Genomic DNA, 14,705 nt, shown 5'->3' with positions numbered 1-14,705 from the left:
TTCGCATTTAGCTCAAAAAATAGAAACAGAGAATGACACTCTGTTTACATGCATGTACACGCATATGTATGTTGAGGGAGACATAGAGAGAGAGAGATCCCATATGAGATGTTCCTAAGGAAATAATTCCTCTTAACATCCAAAGCAGAAGTAGGTATTGATGTGCAGTGGATTAAGCTGCCACTTGGGATGCCTGCATCCCATATTGGAGTGCCTGTGGGCTCATGTCCCACTTCTGATCCAGCTTCCTGCTAATGCACACCCCGGGAGGCAGAAGATGATGGCTCAGTACAGGGGTCCCTGCCTCGCATGTCGGAGACCCAGATGGAGATCCTGGCTCATGGCTTTGTCCTGATTCAGTCCTGGCTGTTGCAGGCATTTGGAGAGAGAACTGTGGATAGATGGAAAATCTCCCTCCCTCCCTCTCTCTCTGTGTGTGTGTGTGTGTGCCTGTGTGTGTGTGTGTGTGTGTAAGAGAGAGAGAATGTGTGTGCTGCTCTGCCTTCCATTTAAATATAAATAAGCCTTAAAATGTACCCAAGGCAATATGTGCTCCTAGCGACTGCCTGGTTGTCATTGTGCCTAACTGCTCACAGCTTGTAATTAGAAACACCCAGATGACGTAGCACAGCAGCAGACTTCTTTTCCTCCAGTCTAGCCCCTGTTCCTCTCCTGCCCAGACTGCCCAACGTTTTCTCCCTCCCTTTCTTGAGTGAACAGATGACACCTACTTATTACTTTGAAAGGATATAAGCTCTGCCATCACCTCTGGACTCCAGACTGCGAATGTGGCGTTTAAAGGATACGGTGTCCACACCGTGAACAGATCATTGCAAAGGAGTTAACAGGAAGTTGCAGCAATGGTCACTGGCCCCGATGGCTGTCACAGGTAAACGCCTAAGCTGCAGACAGTGGCACTTAACAAAGCCTCCCTCTTAGAATACACTGGCCCAGACCCCCGAATCTGACATTATCCTCTCCCTAAACTCCCCTTCGGTATCACAATGCACATTTTATTACTGTAAGCCATGCTACATTGGGCTTTCTCAAAGAGTGATGAAACGCTAACAGCTCCAGCAGAATGTAGCAGAACAATTGGAACAAAACCACAGAAGAGCAGAAGCTTGGCACCCACTGCCTCCCAGGGCAGAGTGGCTGAAGTAATCTTTCCCAAATGCAACTAATTGGAACTTCAGCTCCAAAGTAAATAGAGATAAGGCTTATTAGATTACAACATTCATAAGTAGTGAAGGCTCAGCCAGTATCGGGGGTGGCTGAAGAAAAAGAAATTACATTAGGAGAAATATTTAAATGTGCTAGAAGTTTGAACAAGGAAAAGAAATATATAACCAATTTTCACACACACACACAAAATCCCGAGAGTGTCCTAATTATGTCTGTAAAGGAAAGTCCAGTGTCTGCAGTTAATTTCCCACTCCAGAAATGCTGGTACAACCCTACCCTGGGGATCATCAGGATCCATTTGGGCACCACTTCACCTGTACCCATGTATTGATTGGAAAAATGTTTGTTGAGCACCTATTTGTGTGACCTCACATTCATCTACATAGTACGAGGGCCTGCAAATCCAGATGGAAAGCAAAACAGCCTCTGTAACAATTTTATAGCCCTAACGCAGCCTTGGCTCTAAGCAGGTTGATCTGGCTCTGCCTACTTAGCTGGTTCCTACCATGTCCTGTGCAGGTGTCCCCACAGCTGCACATGTCCCAGGGTAAGATTGTTACATGCAGAAATGTTTAAGGAAGGAGAAAAAAAAGTACCAGCAAATCTAATCAACCTGCTTTTTAGTCACATTAACTTTAGTTTATGTCTCCAGATCATTGGAAGTCTCCATAATTCTACTAGATTTACCATTTCAAATTCATTAGCACCCAGAGCCAGCCTTCACAAATGTTTGAACTTTCAAATATACAGAAGCTGCCGACAACAATGCGGTTCAGTAGAACTCTCATGGCTGTGGTCCAGACAGCTTTCCTCCAGCCAGGGCACCAATGACTCTCACTCTATCTTTGCAACCTAGCACACCCAGTTTCTTCTGCCATCGGTCCACTGATGATGGCTGGCTTTACATGTGTGACATAGTAACTTGTCTGATCTAAAGATGGCCCTGGAACATTCATGGCTCACACACCCTGCCCAGAGTTAGGGCTTCTGACTTCCAAGAACAGAACCAAGGAACAGATGGTGTTGAGACAGAGTCCTCACGATATCTCCATATGCTAAATGAAATCTTGAAGACTTCTAAGTGTTGTAAAATCTCCATGAGACACCACCACTGCCCACCAGAAGATTCCACATTTGAGATACTCCCTTCCATTGTTCTTAGAAACCCAGGGAGTAGAAGGTTCCCCTCAACACATCAAGGGTTAACATTCGTTAATTTTCCAACACCCTTCTCTTGACCACTGGAAAATTCCTTTGGCTGATATGAATGAACAATACAACATTGGTTGGGAAATTTCTTTTACTTAACTACACAGTTCCTAAATCTAAATGGGAAATGTGTGCATTTCACAAGCAACAAGAAGGGGTAGGATCAAACACTGGTAAACAAAAAATCCAGAATTCACAGATCTTCCCTTGCTGGATTAAACTCTCTACTCCAACTTTTTGTAGGATGGGGCCAGCAAGGGTGCTAGAAGAGTGAGACTTAGAAGATGGTACAGTGTCTTTGTTTAGGCCTGCCTTAAACTTGACCATGACAGTGATCATATTCCTTAGCCTCACTAGTGTTGTCATCTGAAAACCAGAAGTGAGAATTCCCACCTGACAAGTCCAGTGCAAGACAGAAAATAATCCTTATGGACATCTTGAGCAGAGCACATTCTTAGCAAATGGTATCTGTCAATATTTTTAATTTAAAATGCAGCACAATGCTACCTGGCTCCTGGGAGACTGACATGTTTATTTGAACAATTTACAAAATGTCACATCTATTTTTAAAAGATCAAAAAAGCAAACACCATGCTCACTATCATATACTTCATTTTCCCAGTATTCTCGGACATAATTTGGGCCATTTTTTTCAGGACAATGGGTAAGTTATTTACTTGTTCTTTTTCTGTTTTTGCAGTGCATGCATATTTTGTCTGCAAATATGCTAAAACTCTTAAGTTGTCTAAACTTTACCCACAGGAAATCCTCAAGGAATGCTGGCTGGAAGAATGATAAGGCTTAGTGATTCTAGCGCTTTGTTTGGTTGTGTGTGTATGTGTGTGTGTGTGTGTGGTTGATTGACTGGCTGCTTTTGTCTTCCAAAGCTTTGTGCAGCTTCAAAATGACTCAAGGAATAGTTATCCTGAAAGCACCATTTATAATACAGAACTGCAAGGATGAGAAAAACTGTTTTTAAAAGACATGAGGGTTGTGATAAAAGGGTGAGTGGTGCATGCAGTCGAGAATAACATTGGCACTGTCTGGGTTTGAGTCTGTTTCTCAAAACTCTGTGGCAACTCGGCTTGGGGGAGCCAGGCCACCTAACTGCTATCTCCTGTCCTGCCCAGGAGAGGAACCTGGGAGAAATCCTAAGGATGGAAACTTTGGAGATAGTCCACTCTTCCCAACAAACAGAAATTTTAAAAATGCACATTATTCATTCTATTAGGATATCCAGGATCTCAGGAAACAAGAAAGCAAAAAGGAAATAAATATGTACATGATAATGACTTCTAAAATATTTGCCCTGCTCTTTTGCAGGTTATCTTGAAACAGCAGGTTATCTGCTGTTATGATGCATACAAATAAGAAGACTGAAGACATTAAGCTGAGGGCTGATGCTTACTGTGCCGGGCAATGTTGGCCCCCACACCAGCAGGCACCTGCCAACGAGTGCCTGTCCATTCTTCCTCAGTGACACATTCATGAGTGCTTGATGCACTTGAATGAAAATGCGAGTTTCCCACTGACTTAGCTCATATTTTCAATATGCACAAGATTGAACTTTGACTCAGGCATATCATCAAGGCTACTTTTAATTTTAACTACTTTTTAAAACGTTTTCATATGAAACACTTCACACAGAAAACAAAAGTAGAGAAAATGGTATAATGAATTCCTATGGACCCATTACCCAGCTTCACCAATTAGCAACTCACAGCCAACCTTGCTCCATGTATACCCCTGCTTTCTCCCCTGCTCCTGTGTTACTTTGAAGGAAACCCTATGTCATTCTATCACTTCACCCTTGAGTATCTCAGCTTGCATCCTTAAAAGATGAAAATGCTATTCTCATACCTCGCCACGATACGATTAAGCCACCTAAAAGCATTTCTGGTGATTCCTTGATGTCACTAAATAGCCACCCCTACCTTTCATATAATTATACATGGTCATTGAACATTAAATATTCACATGAAAATGACAATTGTCATAGGTAGACACCCCAACTCTCTAAACATTCCAAGATTTAAATTATTGATGAGGAAGAGTGTATGGCATACGCTTTGAGAGTCAAAGTCTATTTCAGTAAAGAAAGTGATCCACTTTTCGGAGCTTTTGCTTTCCCCAGTGTACTTAAGCAGCACATTTAATCCATCCACTTAACTAAAAGTGATGGAGTGCCTGCAAATGGCAAATTGAAAGCACTCATTTTTACCTGACCAAGAAACATTGTAGAAGTCTAATGAAGCTGGCTTGACCGAGCCAGCAGGTGACAAATTTGTTGGTTTATTAAAGAAAAGCCAAAAAGCTGTCTGAGTTTTTTTACTAATAAGTGAGAAAAATGAGGACTATAAATGATTGAAACCTCAAATACAGAATGTTCAGATTGCTTCTGTGGTACATGAGCAGCCTAGATTGTGTGTGTGTATATGCGTGTGTGTGTGTGTGTGTGTGTGTAGTTCTGTGCACTCTTATCATATGTAAAAGTTCATACACTCACCAACACAGTCAAGATACACATGGGTCCATGGAAACGCTGGGATCCCTCAGTATCCATACACAGTCACAGCTTTTTTAAAGGCATCATTCATGAGTCTCCTGCATCAAAATCTCCCAGAGGTGGGAGCCAGGTGTTTATAAATTCCAGGGCCTCATTCAAGAACAGGTAAGTCAGAGATATGAGGGCCAGGCTTTGGAATCTGCATTTTAAAAGCTGCCAAATGAATTTTTATTTCTACAGCCTGCCCTTTTTCTCTTGTGGGTTTTGCATCCATGAATTTAATCATCACTGCATTGAAAAGACGAAAAAATTACCTGAACTGAATATGCACAGGTTTTACTCTTGTCCCCATCCCATAAACAATAGTATAACTCTGCTTCCATATTTACATTGTATCAGATGTTAAGAGTGATCGACAGATTATTTAAAGTATATGGGAGGATATGTGTAGGTTACACACAACTACTATGCCATTGTATGTCAGGGACTTGGGCATTCTCAGAGTTTGCTATCCACAGTGATGGTGGTGAGGTAGGTAATTCTGGAACCAATCCCTTGCAGGTAGATATCCAGGGATGATTTACTACATTTTGAGATTGCTTTGCATGTTCCAGTATTACTACTTTAGTGTACATTTTACATGAAACTAGGCATGGCGATATCCAGAAATTTCAGATTAAGATGTGATCAGAATTGTTACATCTAAATGTAATGAATCTAGCCCAGGCTCAATGGGAAAGGATATTTTGGATTTAAGGGAGAAAAGCTATTTGTATAGTGTATAGTCATAGAAAAGCAATGGATATAGCAATGAGTATAGCTGCATCCAGAGTCAACTAAAATTATAAAGTTTAGATTATAAATTCCCAAATATGCAATATTGAATAAATATGTTTGCTAGTTCTTACCCAGACCCTGTGCTAAGCACTTTATAAACACAAGGTATTTAACCTTCATCATAATTCTGTTGTAAATCTGCGGGTCCACATTTTTCAGGTGAAGATACAGAGACTTAGAGATAAAAACTTGTCCAATAGAAACACATCTGGTAAGCAGCTGAGCTGGGACTCAAATGCAACAGGTGCACCTGATATCAATATTCACCTTCTTTCCATGATGCCAAGATTTATATTGAAAACACAGGGCAGCTAAGTTAGATAGATGTTTACCCTCTCCAAATTTCCTAGTTTTGTGATTGAAATTATATCTTCACTAAATTTTGCTCCTATTGTTGTAGTTTTTTAAATTTGGGGGTAGGATAAAAATAGCAGCGAGTAGTCCAGTTCAAAATATGCTTCCAGACTGTGACAAGATAAACATGGAACTGGGCATAAACACTTAGCAAATTTCATGAATTTTGCATTGTTGTAACATCCAAGTGAGTGATCAGCGACTATGTCTCACTGAATGGAGCAAAGGCCAGTACAGAATGCCAAACTCACAGAACAAGTCCACGTGGGTCGAGATGCATACTGGTCCTACACAGTAGGACCATGTGTTGATTTGTGATGTATTGGGGAAAAGTCAATAGCAGATCCTTCCCTACAGATAGCTTGAAAAGCATTGGGCTTTACAACTGAAAATTTTACAGATGTAGTAGATGTCTGCTTCCCATTTGCTCTTGGTACAAGGAAGATAAAAAGCTAACCAGCTTTTCAAAAACTCCTAAGCCTTATACAGCCTGTAGGGATCTCTCTTGGCAACTACCAAGGCTTCTTCAGATTCCCATGACCATAACTTCAGCTACATTCTACGTTTTTCTGCCAATGACAATTCTCAAAGTGTTCAATTATCTTATAATACAAGAGGCCTTCAAATAGTTCACGAAAAATGGTTTTTATGAAAAAAAAACTATGCATGGACTCTAAAAAAATTTTTTGCATCAAAATAAACTTGTACTAACATGTTATAACATGTCTGTATGGGATCCTGTTTGAGGTATTCAGAAGGATAAGACATCAGGTTAAAAAAATTTCTGCTAACACTGAAGCAAAAACAAAAATCAATTTTATGGTGAGGTTTGGGTGGAAAAAATGGTGAAATAACTGATACTTTACAATGCCTCTGCTTCAAATCAGCAGCTTGCAAATGGATAACTCATTTTAAGAAGGGATGAGGCGATGTTGAAGAGGAAGCCCATGGTGGCAGACAATCCACATATAAATTTGCAAAGCAAAATTCACCTTGCTCACGCCCTGACTGAGTAGGAAGGATGACTAACAGTAGAAAAAAGAGCCAAAACCATGGAGATCTCAAGTCGGCTCAGCCTACACAATTCTGGCTGAGAAAAATTATAGGTGGGTAAACTTTCCACGCAATGGGGGCAAGATAGCTGTGCCCAAATCAGCTGCAGATAAGAGCAGAGCTTTTAGTGGAAATTTTAAACAAATGGGACCAAGATCCTGACATTTCTTGGAAGAATCGTCAAAGCAGATGAAACACGTCTTCACCACTATGACCCTGAGGACCAAGTGCAGTCAAAGCGATGGCTGCCAAGAGCTGGAAGAGGACCAGTCAAGGTCAAAAAAATAAAAAGGAGCAATCAAGGGCAAAGGTTATGGCAACAGTTTGGGGTGCAATGCAGGATATTTTGCTTGTTGAGTTCCTGAAGGGCCAAAGGATGGTAACATCTGCTTATTACGAGGCTGTTTTCAGAAAGGTAGCTAAAGCTTTAGCAGAAAAATGCCTAGGAAATTTTACCCCAGAATGCTTCCGCAGCAAGGACAGTTTCGTGAGCCTTGATGGGACATCATTCAGCAGGCACTGAACAGTCCTGATTCGGCTCCTTATGGCTTCTTTTCATTTTCTAATCTTAAAAAATCCTTAAAGGGCATTTGCTTTTCTTTAGTCAATAATGTCAAACAGATTGGGGCTGACATTTGTGTAGTAGTTAAGATGCTACTTGGGATGCCCACATCCCATATCAGAGTGCCCAGCTTCAAACCCAGCTTAGGTGCTGGTGCTGTGGCACAGTAGGTCAACGCCCTGGCCTGAAAGGCCGGCATCCCATATGGGTGCCAGTTCAAGTCGCGGCTGCCCCACTTCCCATCCAGCTCTCTGCTGTGGCCTGGGAAAGCAGTAGAAGATGGCCTAAGTCCTTGGGCCCCTGTACCCACATGGGATACCAGGAAGAAGCTTCTGGCTCCTAGCTTTTGATTGGCACAGCTCCAGCCATTGCGGACATCTGGGAAGCGAATCAGTAGATGGAAGACCTCTCTCTGTGTTTTTACCTCTCTATGTAACTCTGTCTTTCAAATAAGTAAAATAAATCTTAAAAAAAAAAAAGCAGCTTAGCTCCTGTCTACAGCTTCCTGTTAAGGCACACTCTGGGAGGCAGCAAGTGATGGTTTATGAAACTATGTCCCCACCACATGGGAGAGTCCAGATAGAACATTTGGCCCTCAGCTTTGTCCAGCCCTAGCCATTGTGCACATTTGGGGAGTGAACAAATGAAAGGGAGATCTTTGTCCATCTCTGTCTCTCTGTCTCTCTCTCTCTCCCTTTCAAATTAAGTAAACAAACATGTTTAAAAATAATGTAAAAAAGATTGCATTGACAGGGTTAAATTCTAAGGACACTAGATTTTGTAGGAGTAGACTAAATGATGGTATGGCCACTTAAAAACATGTCTTGAACTTGATAGAGTTTATGTTGATAATTATTCTTTCTTTCTTTTTAAAGATTTATTTATTTGAAAGTCCACGTTACACAGAGAGAGGAGAGGGGGAGAGAGAGAGAGAGAGAGAGAGAGAGAGGTCTTCCATCTGCTGGTTTACTCCCCAGTTGGCTGCAACAGCTGGAGCTGTGCCAATCCGAAGCCAGGAGTCAGGAGCTTCTTCCAGGTCTCCCATGTGGGTGCAGGAGCCCAAGGACTTGGGCCATCTTCCACTGTTTTCCCAGGCCATAGCAGAGAGCCAGATCAGAAGTGGAGCAGCCGGGTCTCAAACTGGTGCCTATATGGGATGCTGGCACTTCAGGCCAGGGCATTAAACCACTGCACCACAGCGCCAGCCTGATAAATTTATTCTTACATTTTCACTTTTTAATTCCTTATTTCCATACATTTTGAAGTTCCCTCCATTTAAGGATTGGGAAGGGAAGGAGAACCTGAGAAGGAAGGAATTGGGATGCAGATCCTCTCCCAGGCGTCTCTCCCACGAATTGCAGTGAGTGTCCCTGTTGGAACTCGGATGTTAACGTCTGAGCAATGTTTTGTTGTTCTTGTTATGACTGCTCTCTCCTAGAGTCGAATTTTATCGTCAGTCCAGAAGTCTTTTGATTGAGGAAGCTGACATCCCTTGTTTCCTGGGCCCATTCTCTTCCGTCTCCTTTCACCCAACACGCATAACTGGAAGCACTTGCAGCATCAGGACAGCAGCTGTTAACTGAAAACTCACAGCAAATGGAGAGCAGGCAGGCACTGCGGTGCAGGGGTCCCACCGCTGCTTGGGCAGTCCACATCCCGTACTGCAGCGCTTGGGGCCAAGCCCCACCACCACTTGCAATCCAGCTTCCTGCTAATGCACACCTGGGAGACAGCAAAGGATGATTCAGGTACTTGGGATCCTGCCACCCGTGTGGGACATCGGATGATGTTCTTGGCCCTTGGCTTTTGCCTGATCCAGCCCCAGCTGTTGTGGGCATTTGGGGAGTAAACCAGCAGTGCTCTCTCTCTCTCTCTCTCTCCCTTTCAAATAAACAAATATGAATAAATAAATCTTTTTAAAAATTATTCCCTATTAAAAACAGAGCAAGAGGCTTTATGTAAATTATTTCATATAACTCATAAAAACTACATGAACTTCACATAGGTACCCCTATTTTTCATAAAATTGAGCTAGAGTTTAATATTTTGTATGGGTAGCATAGCTGAGAAGAGGCAGGGTAAAGACTATTTCAAGGGGCCAGCATTGTGACATAGTGGGTAAAGCCATCTCCTGCAACAGCTGCATCCCTTATGGGCACTGGTTTGTATCCTGGCTGCTCCATTTCCAATCCAGCTCCCTGCTAATGGCCTGGGAAAAACAGCGGAAGAAGGCCCAAGTCCTTGGCCTCTGCCAATCGTGTGGAAGACGTGGAAGAAGCTTCTGGCTCCTGGCCCCCTGGCTTTGGCCTGGCCCAGCCCTGGCCATTGTGGCCATCTGAGGAGTGAACCAGTGTATAGAATCTCTCTCTCTCTCTCTCTTTCAAATAAATCAATATTTATTTTAAAAAAGCTTTATATCAAATCCTAATTTTTTTGACAGGCAAAGTTAGACGGTGAGAGAGAGAGACAGAGAGAAAGGTCTTCCTTTCGTTGGTTCACCCCCAAAATGGCCGCTACAGCTGGCACGCTGTGCCGATCCGAAGCCAGGAGCCAGGTGCTTCCTCCTGGTCTACCATCGGGTGCAGGGCCCAAGCACTTGGGCCATCCTCCACAGCAGAGAGCTGGACTGGAAGAGGAGCAACCGGGACAGAATCCGGCGCCCCAATCAGGACTAGAACCCAGGGTGCCAGCGCTGCAGGTGAAGGATTAGCCTAGTGAGCCACGGCACCGGCCAAATCCTATGTTCTTAACCACTTCCATTGAATGAATATTCAATATTATTATGTCCACATAATGCATGGTAAATATTTCTGCCTTAAAGATGAGCAGACTGAAGGGACAGGGTGCAGATACTGAGTAATAAGATAACCAAGTTCTCTAGACTCGGAGAAATGACCTTCCGAAGAATGCTCACTTTGAGATTGTTTTTCCTTTTGTTACTACGATCTACAAATGCCCTACCATTCTGTTTTCAAGTCATAGCTTGTACTGTGTAAATGGAAATTTACTTGAGCTGAATATCTCAGAAAGGCAACAGTAAAACACACCACGTCACTTGGATTTCAGCATGCCTAGAGTTTCTGGGCTGTGGTTTTATCTTGGTTAATATTTGATATAGACTCCTTACTGATGCAGGGAAAGTGAGGTCATATACAGAAAAAGAAAACTGAACTACATTAAAGGAATAGGATAAAAATAGAAGGGTGCTGGCTCACAGAAATGGTGGTTGATATGTTAAAAATTCTATATTCAACAATGAAAATATCACAAGCACTTATTAGAGCATTGGCAGGCTTTTGAGGCATAGAATTTGACCTTTATTAAATTTTTAATAAGTCAACATGGATCACTGAATCCAAATACTAAGACTCTAAAAATAATCTCTTAAAAACACACTCTGTGTGTGTGTGTGTGTTGCTTGTGTTTTCATCACAACCAGGCAATCCATTAGTATTTTTCAAACATCTGGGTAGAGGAAGCAAGATTGCTGGTCAAACCCTTGTTTAGGCTCTCTGGACAGTTCCTCTCTCCCCTCTGAACACTGCCTGTTTTTCTGATGGAGTCAAGGCCTTTAAGGTAATCTGTAGAAAATAATTCTAAAAAGAAGGATGCATTTTGTCAAGGGGAAGGAAATGAGAGCTAATCAGAGAATTTCTTTTTGCTGTTGTTTTATTTCTCTGATTTCTAATCTTTATTCATGACAATTCACTAACTTGAGAGTTTATTTAAGTTCAAGGTATAACTTGAACTTGATTCCCCCAAAACAGGACTTCCCAACCTTGACAACTGCCTGCAACCTGTCTGGCTCTAGCTCCAGTCATTTGGAAGAAATCAACTTGGATCCAGCAGATGGTGGGACCCCTGGCATTGAGAAGGGAAAGGCAGCCCCCCCCCCCCTCTTTCAGGAGCCCAAAACGGTCTTCATTTAACAGGGAACAGCCATTTCTTATTTTAAGAAAATAAGAACCCCATGGCACCCCAGAAAAGCAGACTTCTGCTGTGATTGGTGTGTCTCTACCTTGGAGAGCAGGTACAGTGCCATGGTAAGGGTTGAGCCCTATAGCCAAGAGGTCTCTCTCACCTATTTCCAACATTGCCACTGAGAGTTTCCTCACTCTCTCTTCAGACATTGAGATCCCGAGGATTCACTTTAGCACTGAGGACTTCAGGAGAGAGAAGAGCGATGCTGCTCACCTGACACCCGAGGTCCACGGTGGGACTGTGCCTGTGGCCTCACTGTGAGCTGAGCTATTTCTGGTGACCACTGATAGCCCCTGATGAAGTGGTGGTCTCTGCAAAGGTGGCGTAAGTGACCTCGGGACAGGGTCCATGTCCTCCTTGGTTGTCCCGCTCATTCAGATTCCTTCTGCCAACTGGGTTTTCCTAGTGCTTAACCTAGTGGCTTCTGGGAAGCCCCAAGGCTCTTGTCTGTCTACACTTCCTAGCATCTTGAAAGGGAACCCTGGGTTCCTCAGAGGTGTTCTGTATCCTCTGAGGGCTAAGGAGATAGCGATGAGTTCAGAGTACCTCCTTTTTTCCTTTTTTCCCCACATATCTTACACCATTTTTTTTTTCAAACCATATTGACACAAGCTGCTCCCTGGGCCTTCAGATGTCTCCCAATTAGGTGCAGGTTCCCTAAATGCTCTCAAAACTTCAGAGGAAACATGTTAAACTTCCCCCAAAGAATTCTCTCACACACAACCCCCCAGAGCAGCGCCAGGAAGGCTATATAAATTCTTCAGTTCAGAGAACACTAGCCCAAGAGCCCTTCTTCCAGGCTACCCAACCTCCAGGACATCCTCCTTGGTACCTCTCACAGGGTGGACAGGAGAGGTGGTTACTACATTCCACGGACACCAGGCTCCCTCCTGGTTGTGCCCTGCCCCCCGCCCGGTTCCTCCCTTTGCTTGCGTTCTGTGCCAGTCCTGAAAGGAAGCTCTGTGTTCCCCAGTGGGCCAGCTCATGGGCAGCTCTATGAATTCAGGATGTGTGCAAAAAGATTTCCCTTCTCTGTAAGCTTTGTCAAATGACCAGGACAATAGGGAAAGTCCCTCCACATGCCCTTCACACAAGGAAAGAGCCTTACAGTTATGACGCAAATGCATGGAATTGTGCCTTACGTGGGTTCCTTCCTGGGAGGTTCATCACTCAAAGGCAGAAGCAAACTCACACTCGGGACTTCTTTAATAAGACACAGCTTTTTCCGAGGCACCAGATGTACTCGATTTCTCCAGACGTCACTCAAGGTGTTTTGTTGCCTTCATCTCCTGCTGTTGTTCTCTTGAAATTCTCAGTTTTGAAAATGGAGTCTTTATTTTCATCTTGTCTTGGGCCCCCTCGAATGAGGCAGCCACTCCACTGCTCTAGCAGATTCTACCTAACACAGGCCCCAGGGCCTCCGGGTAAGACAAAAACAAGACGAAGAGGAAGAAGAAGGAAGGTCAACATTTTTCTGGCCGGGGCCGTGCAGGTAAGCAAAGCGTGCAGCAGCGTTTGTCCTGACTTCCCCCCGAGTTTCTGCTCTGGACTGAAGCCCGGAGAGAGGAAGGAGTGTTAAATAGGTGCGGGAGAGCCAGATGGAAGGGAGACTTCAACTCCCAGTCCTAATCAGAAAACTGGCACCAGGCACAGTCTGCCCCTTCCCAAACGGGGACCTGCCAAGCAGCCTCCCCTTGGTGGTGCAGTGTAGATAGGCACTGGGGAACGTCAGACTTAGCTCCTTGGCCAGTCTGGCTCCAGTGCCTTCTGGGTGGGAACCGGGTGTTTCCTTGGCCCCCAGGGGGCATCTGGACCCCAGTCCTGCAACCCTCATGCCCACCCTGAGTCCACCCCAGGGCTCAGGTGTTGGCCAGGTTCCGGGAAGAGATCACTTGAGACCCTGGACCACCAATTAAGGCTGAGCCAATCAGGCCGGGACTGAGGGGCGCTGACTCTGCCCCAGCAGGTCCCACAAGTCCCTCTCCTGCCATTACCCCAGACCACGCTAGAGGAGGAGGAAGAGCTCAGAGAGGCGAACAGGCCTTAAAGGGTCCCCTGTTGATGACAGCTCCATAACGTTAATCAACGCGGGCGTGACAGCTATTTCTTCTCTACTTCCCCTGCAGGAGGGAGTTTGTGCAGAAAACCAGGCTGATTATAAACAAAAGCAGAGGAAGCACATTTCCTCTGCACATCTAAGTTTATAACCCTGCTGTGTTTTATGTTGTCCCAGGTGCTGCATTGAAATTTTAATTATCAATTATAAAGAAACACAAGCATGGCATGTGTAAATAAAATCCACATATAGAATCCCCCAGCTTCGGTTTAATGACTCCACATCTCTCCTTACCAGATCTCACGGTTCACATTTCATTGCAATTTTGTCAATCGCTTTTGCATGCATTGTCTCATTTGCCTTCACAACAACTCTCCAAGGCAGTCAGGAAAGATGCTATTGACCATATTTTGCAGGAGACGCAAGGATTTGAGACTAAATGATTTGTCCAATTACAATTTTCTTCATGTTTCTTCTGCTTGGGGTTTCTTGAATTTCTTTGTTCAGTGGGTTAGGACCTAACTATACAAGTGTACTTCAAAAAGTTTGTTGAAAATGGAATTGAAAGAGAAGTTTATTATGGGCGCAAAATTTTTTTGAAATTCATGCAGTAATGGGTCTTCAAAAAGTTCATGGAAAATTAGTATCATGAAGAAGCTATTCATGTATTTCAAAATTGTCTGCTCAGCACTAAAATAAACTTGAATTGTTCATGAACTTTCTGTTGTACTCTCATATATTATACTTCTTGAAGTTGTTCCACTGTTCACTGGTGTTCTGTTAATTTTTAAAATTTTTTAAAAAGATTTATTTATTTGAAATTCAGAGTTACACAGAGAGAGGAGAGGCAGAGAGAGAGAGAGAGAGAGGTCTTCCATCCATTGGTTCACTCCCCAATTGGCCACAACAGCTGGAGCTGCACCAGGAGCCAGGAGCTTCTTCCGGGTCTCCCATGTGGGTGC

General features: G+C 43.6%; 1 protein-coding gene and 1 long non-coding RNA gene across 2 annotated transcripts in view; one reads left to right on the top strand and one right to left on the bottom strand.

Moving 5' to 3' along the window:
- The window catches only part of SLC35F4 (solute carrier family 35 member F4), a 263,339-nt gene that overhangs the window by 145,533 nt on the left and 103,101 nt on the right, over positions 1 to 14,705 (bottom strand). The gene's annotated exons all lie outside the window — the stretch shown is intronic.
- On the top strand, positions 12,712 to 14,460 carry LOC138844608 (uncharacterized). The gene is made up of 2 exons (XR_011380692.1): positions 12,712 to 13,179; positions 13,814 to 14,460. It is a non-coding gene; the product is annotated as an uncharacterized lncRNA (long non-coding RNA).

Source organism: Oryctolagus cuniculus, chromosome 12, assembly GCF_964237555.1.
Source record: "Oryctolagus cuniculus chromosome 12, mOryCun1.1, whole genome shotgun sequence".
NCBI classification, from domain to species: domain Eukaryota; kingdom Metazoa; phylum Chordata; class Mammalia; order Lagomorpha; family Leporidae; genus Oryctolagus; species Oryctolagus cuniculus.
Note: the sequence above shows the minus strand (reverse complement) of the source record. Positions and strands in the feature narration are given on the sequence as shown.